We start from the raw sequence: 6262 nt of genomic DNA on the forward strand, positions 1-6262 counted from the left end.
CAAACTTTGTAATGGTGAACCACAAATGTAAATTTATTTTTAACCACAAAAATAAACAAAAAAATTATTTTTTTCGGCGTTTGGGGGCAGATGGTTTCAATTTGGGGGTGTGCAGGGAATATGCAACACTTGCAGTTGAAGACGGTGTTTGAGGGGAAGGGGCAACAAAACTTGTGGGGGAAGGTAGTCCAGTTAAGGGAATTAAACTAGGAACACTTGGAGGAGAGGAAATCTGTTCAGGTACATTTGTTGTAATGGCATGTCGCCGTAGGCTTGTGTGCCTGGACCGACTTTGGCCCAATGCCCGCCTTAATTGATTTCGCCTTGAACTTGGGGCAAATATTGAGTGTAGGTCCCCCGTCTGCTGGGGTGGCTGCTGCTGCTGCTGAGGTGGCTGCTGCTGCTGCTGAGGTGGCTGCTGCTGCTGCTGCTGAGGTGGCTGCTGCTGCTGCTGAGGTGGCTGCTGCTGCTGCTCTTGGTTGGCAGTGCTCGTCCTTGCAGGAGGACTGGTGGCGGCAGTGATGGTCCAGGTTTGCGGAGTGGTGGTGGCAGGGCTACTACATGTTGTTGTAGCGGCAAGGCTGTTCCATGTTTGCCTAGTGGTGGCTGAGCTCCACGCATGCATGGGAGTGGCGGTGGTGCTCCAGACAGGAGCAGCGCTTGCCATGGTGGTGTCGGTGAAGTGACCAGCTGCACTCAGACTTGTGGTGGTGTAACGGTGGGTGTCCTGGCTTTGAATAGAGGTGTCCGTGCAGTGGTATGCAGCACAAGTCGGTAGTGAGGTGAAGCGAGTCAATGGTGGCTGTTAAATATTATTAGTTATGGATTTATATTAGGTATGGATTTATATATTAGTTATGGAGTTAATATCTTATCACACTAAGTTCTGTACGGGACATTGCCTTCCATTGCATGTGCTATTTTAGCAAGTGGTAAATGTCAGCTCACTACATATTTAAGTTTAGCCTTGAGGTAAATGTCAAACTCCATATATACCGAGATCACGTGCTTCAAGAGACGTATACAATTCATGGCTAACTGTAGAGGTCGCTGTCTTCTTCCCTCACCATCATGAGAGACAGACACGAAGATGTCATCTGTGCTGGGCCATGACATGACATAACAGCTGGTATGTAGCTTGATGGCTACGTAAGAAGCCGAACAGAGACAGACGCCATTTGCCAGGTGGGATCTCAGAGAATGAAGATGAAAAGCTTTTGCAATGAACTAATGGACAATCTCTCTTTCACCTATTTCTATATTTTTCTGTAATAATCTTTTGTTGGATGGAAGAAACCAAATAAATCACTATATTTTTATCTGGTAACTAGTCCTGAGTATTTTACAGGATAAGCATTATTTTACAGTGGCACAGGTGGAAATGACACCACTGACTGCTGACCGTACCGATTATGCTGCATAGTCTGCAAGAAAGTATTGTTGCAGGCCTGCAGCACATTCAGCTGTTGCTCAGGACTAAGGTGTTCCGCCATGCCCTTTTCAATCTTACTAAAAAAATGGTGTGCTGGTCTGTTGAGGTCGGCCTCCAGACGGTCAAGGCGCTGTTCTACAGAATTGAAGCGGTGTTCAAAGTGGTTAAAACCACGTTCCATGAGTGCAAAACCGCTTTCAACTCTGTCGGACAGCGACTTGAGGCTGGAATTAAAGGCCTCGCTCAAATGCATAAACTCGGGCAAGACATTCCTGTCCAAGGCCCTCTGCCGCTGGCGGGTAGTGCCCGCATAACCAGTGGCAGAGACCTGGGACAGGGGAACACCTGATGGCCCAGCTTCCTGGTCACCAGCTGTGTGTGTGGCTGACCTGCAAGGCGCTTCCTGGCTGTCGGATGGCTGGGACGGGTCAGAGGACGTCCGAGGAAGGACCGCTCTAGGGCCAGGTTGCAGGGTGCTGCTACAGGTGCTGTGGAAGAAAGGAAAATCATTACTACCATGCCTTTACAAGAAGCATCAGCTGTGGATTAGAAAAACACAGATTAACTAAGAACCCAAAATTTATAATACTTACGATCCACTGCGAACCTGGCCCTCAGCACGAACATCACTTTTGAAGCGGTCCTTGATCGAACGCCAACGTGTTCAGACTTTGTCCACTGTTGGGAAAAAAAAAAACAGTGCCATCAAGGACAACAGTCACTGCGGCACAATATAGCAATACAATACTCAAAGCAGTCACTGTAGACCCCGATGACACTGTTGGGTTTCCTGCTAGAATATACCTAGCACGAAACCCAACAGTGCCGTCAAGGACAACAGTCACTGCGGCACAATACAGCAATACAATACTCAAAACAGTCACTGTAGAGCCCGATGACACTGTTGGGTTTCCTGCTAGAATACACCTAGCACGAAACCCAACAGTGCCGTCAAGGACAACAGTCACTGCGGCACAATGTAGCAATACAATACTCAAAGCAGTCACTGTAGACCCCGATGATACTGTTGGGTTTCCTGCTAGAATATACCTAGCACGAAACCCAACAGTGCTGTCAAGGACAACAGTCACTGCGGCACAATACAGAGCAGGGAAATACTCACTAAACGCCTTTTTGGAGGATGCTGTGGCGCTGTCCCAGCCATCCATCAACGCTGCGGCCACCTCATTCCATAGCCGCCGGGTCACCACATTGTCCTTGTACAGCCGGTCACGGCTGTCCCACAACGGCGCACGCTCCTGGACCAGGCTGATGAGCTGCTCATTATCCAGGTAGACGTCTTCATCCCGTTGTGGAACCTAGACAAAACACATTCATTAGAATAATCAAATTTAAATTGAATAAAAAGTTACAAAAAAAAGAAACATAAAAAAGAGTAAAAATAGAAGATAAAAAATAAAGAACATTACAAATCATTTGATACATACATTCCGTATCACCACCGGGACTTGGCTTCGCTGCTCCTGCTCTTCGCCCTCAGTAGTCCCGTCCACAGAAGATGATGATGATGTCTTAAAAAAGTTGAAAAAAACGTAAGAGATTTGGAGTAGCAGCAGATATACTTACCAGATGCACGAAAATAATCACCTCACGGTCTGCTTGCGCCAATTCCTGCCGCGATGGGGAATATTCTGATTCTGAAGACATACTGCATGTAAAAATAATAAAAATCATTAGTACATACATAATTTAAAAGGACAGGCATATGATGTAATAATACTCACATTCTTGACGCTGATAGAAGATAGGTTCCTTGGTGACGGTCTGCTCTCCAATCTGTCAGTGTAGTAGTGGCAGAGTTTTGGCAGGCACCTCCTTTATATAGACTTTTTTTTTTTGACTTTAGAATTTTCTAACTAGTGCAACTAGTGGACACCACCAAAAAAACGCAGCGCTAAAAAAACGCATACATGCGCATGCCAGTGCGCACGTATGCGCATCCATAGGCCATAATGGCCATTTTTAGCGCAAAACGTGCGCATACGTGCGCATGCGCTTTTTTGCAGTGCTTGGGCGGACCAAAAAATGCAACATGTAGCGTCTGTAAAATACAAACGCACACCCCAAAAAAACGCAGCACATGAAAAACGCATACGTGCGCATGCCAGCGCGCACGTATGTGCGACCATGTTAAATATAGGGGAAAAAACGCATGCGCACGTAGGCGTATTTTTAAAGCGCAAAAAAAAGGAAATGTGAAACCAGCCTTAGGGAAGTATAATTATACATATTGTATATGAATATTGTTCACGGCTTACCATAACATGAATTCACATCAATTATGTCATTGAGTACTTATAACGGTAATCTGATATTATTATTGATATTAAATTATTTTGTCAAAGAAGAAAAGAAGAAAGAAGATCTTGTTATATTTTGAGGGTTCCAATTAATGTCTGTCTCCCTCAAAAGGGGGAATAGTTAAATATTATTAGTTATGGATTTATATTAGTTATGGATTTATCTACTAGTTATAGAGTTGTATTCTTATCACACTAAGTTCTGTACGGGACATTGCCTTCCATTGCATGTGCTATTTTAGCAAGTGGTAAATGTCAGCTCCACTACATATTTAAGTTTAGCCTTGAGGTAAATGTCAAACTCCATATATACCGAGATCACGTGCTTCAAGAGACGTATATAATTCATGGCTAACTGTAGAGGTCGCTCGTTCCTTCCCTCACCATCATGAGACACAGAAGCAAGATGCCATCTCTGCACGGACATAACTGAACAGGTGGTATAAGACTTTACTATGGAGAAGCCTGAGAGAGACCGAAGCCATTTTACCATTTGCAATCCCAGAGAATGAAGGTGACAAGCTTTTGCTATGAACTAATGGACAATCTCTCTTTCTCCTATTTTTATGTTTTTCTGTAATAATCTTTTCTTTGATGGAAGAATCCAAATAAACCACTATATTTTTATCTGGTAACTGATAGGAACTGAAGGAGTTAAATTGAGTTCTGTCTATGTTGCATTCTCTTGTTTAAAACCTTATCTGTTCTTCGAGGAGATGTCTCAGACATCTCCCTTGTGAACCAAGGTCAAATACCTCTGCTTTTTCGCCTAAATGACTTTCTTTGTCGAAAACAAGTTGTAAAATCATTTGTACTGCGCATGTCTGTAAAATGTTTAAATTCTTTACTATAAAAGACGGAAGCCTAACTGATAAGCCAGAGGCGTCTTGAGAGGCATCCCGAGTGGTATTATACAGCCGTGTCTTTGTTATCCTTCTCGACGGAGCAAATGATTAGAGACATATGGTGCTTCACACCTAAGAACATCGGTCCTTCAGATGAAAGAGTAATCTGAGGGATCCCGACAGTTTCCTGGCGCCCGAAACAGGGACCTGATATAGGCACCTCTCCAAGACTAACCGATCTACAGACCACTCCAGTTACTGATGAAATTGTGAACAGCAGACCTAAACACCTGGCCAGGTAAGAGATCAATTTTTCTCTTCTCTGCTCTTCATAATCTATCATTATAACTAAGGTCCGTATAAAGGGGAATCTAGTAGAGGAGGGGGCCGTAAAATCAGGTCCATATAAGAACTCTGAGGAAATCGGGTGTGACACGCATATGTAATTTCTGCTCGAATGAGAGGTTACTGTAGGTTCTGTGTGTGCACAGCTATTTTTAGAAAAAGAGCTGATGCAAATCAAAATGGGAGAGGTCTGACATTACGGAATATAAGGCTGGGTGAACAGTTCATACTGCGCAACCCGGACGGACAAGTTTTTCACAATAGACGGTTCCGCACTAGAAATAGAGGAGGTTGTTGAATGGCTACTTTGATTTGAAAGGTTGTGGAAAGTAGAAAAATAAGCTGCACAGTAGGTATTCGTTCAAAGAGTGGTGATATTGCCTAACTGGGTCATGTGACAGCGTCCTTTCGGGGAGGTCACCGCCTAAGCTTAAATCAACACCCTTTACGAATAAACCTTGTGACAGATAAGAGTGTGACCGAATGAGCACAGGACCATGAAATGAGCCTGTGACAGGATATGACTGAAGAACCCCAGTAGATGGACACTTTATTTACAATCCTGTGTGTTGTGGGAGTATTTCTGTTCGGATGCTACATAGCATATAAGTACACGAAACACGTAGTACACCGAGGAACAGACACTCCATTTAGCCTGTTAGCACCTTAGGAAGAAGGTAACGAGGTATAGTAGAGCCCAGTCTTGAGCTTACCCAATACACCACCTAAGGCAGGGGACTAACAGGAAGACAACAAGAGAGACAGGATAAGAATAAAAGATAAGATGGGGAACAGTCAGGGAAAGACACCTGAAGAAGGAAATCGGTTATGTGATATAATTGAGGATAGATATGGAAGTAGTGCAGCAAAGAACCTGGAAAAAGTATTAATCAAATCCAAAGTGCAAGATAGGCAGGCTGTGTGAATCCTTGTATATATGTCTATGAGAACCTCTGAATAAGATGAGAGATGAGTAATTGAGTATAAAAAAAAAAAAAAAAAATCAGTGAATGAGCACGTATGAATGAATCATCACACATCATTTTTGTGTCAAGAGATTTGTGACCTTTCTAGTTGTGGTGGAATCCCGGACAGATGCGTTATAGATATTTCAAATCTACATCTGAGACTGAATGAATTGAGTAATGATATAGTTCGTGTTATATGTGGCATTACATTGTAAAGTTTCCTGAATGCATTTGGCCAGAAAAAGGGCAAGACATGGTTAATCTCATTATACAGTTATCTGCCCTTACAGTGAAATCCCGTGATTTTGAGTTTCTTTGTAGAAATTGATTTTGATAAGTCTAAAGAACTAC

This window comes from Dendrobates tinctorius, unplaced genomic scaffold (assembly GCF_039654945.1).
Source record: "Dendrobates tinctorius isolate UK_male_01 unplaced genomic scaffold, ASM3965494v1 ptg000232l, whole genome shotgun sequence".
Lineage (NCBI taxonomy): Eukaryota > Metazoa > Chordata > Amphibia > Anura > Dendrobatidae > Dendrobates > Dendrobates tinctorius.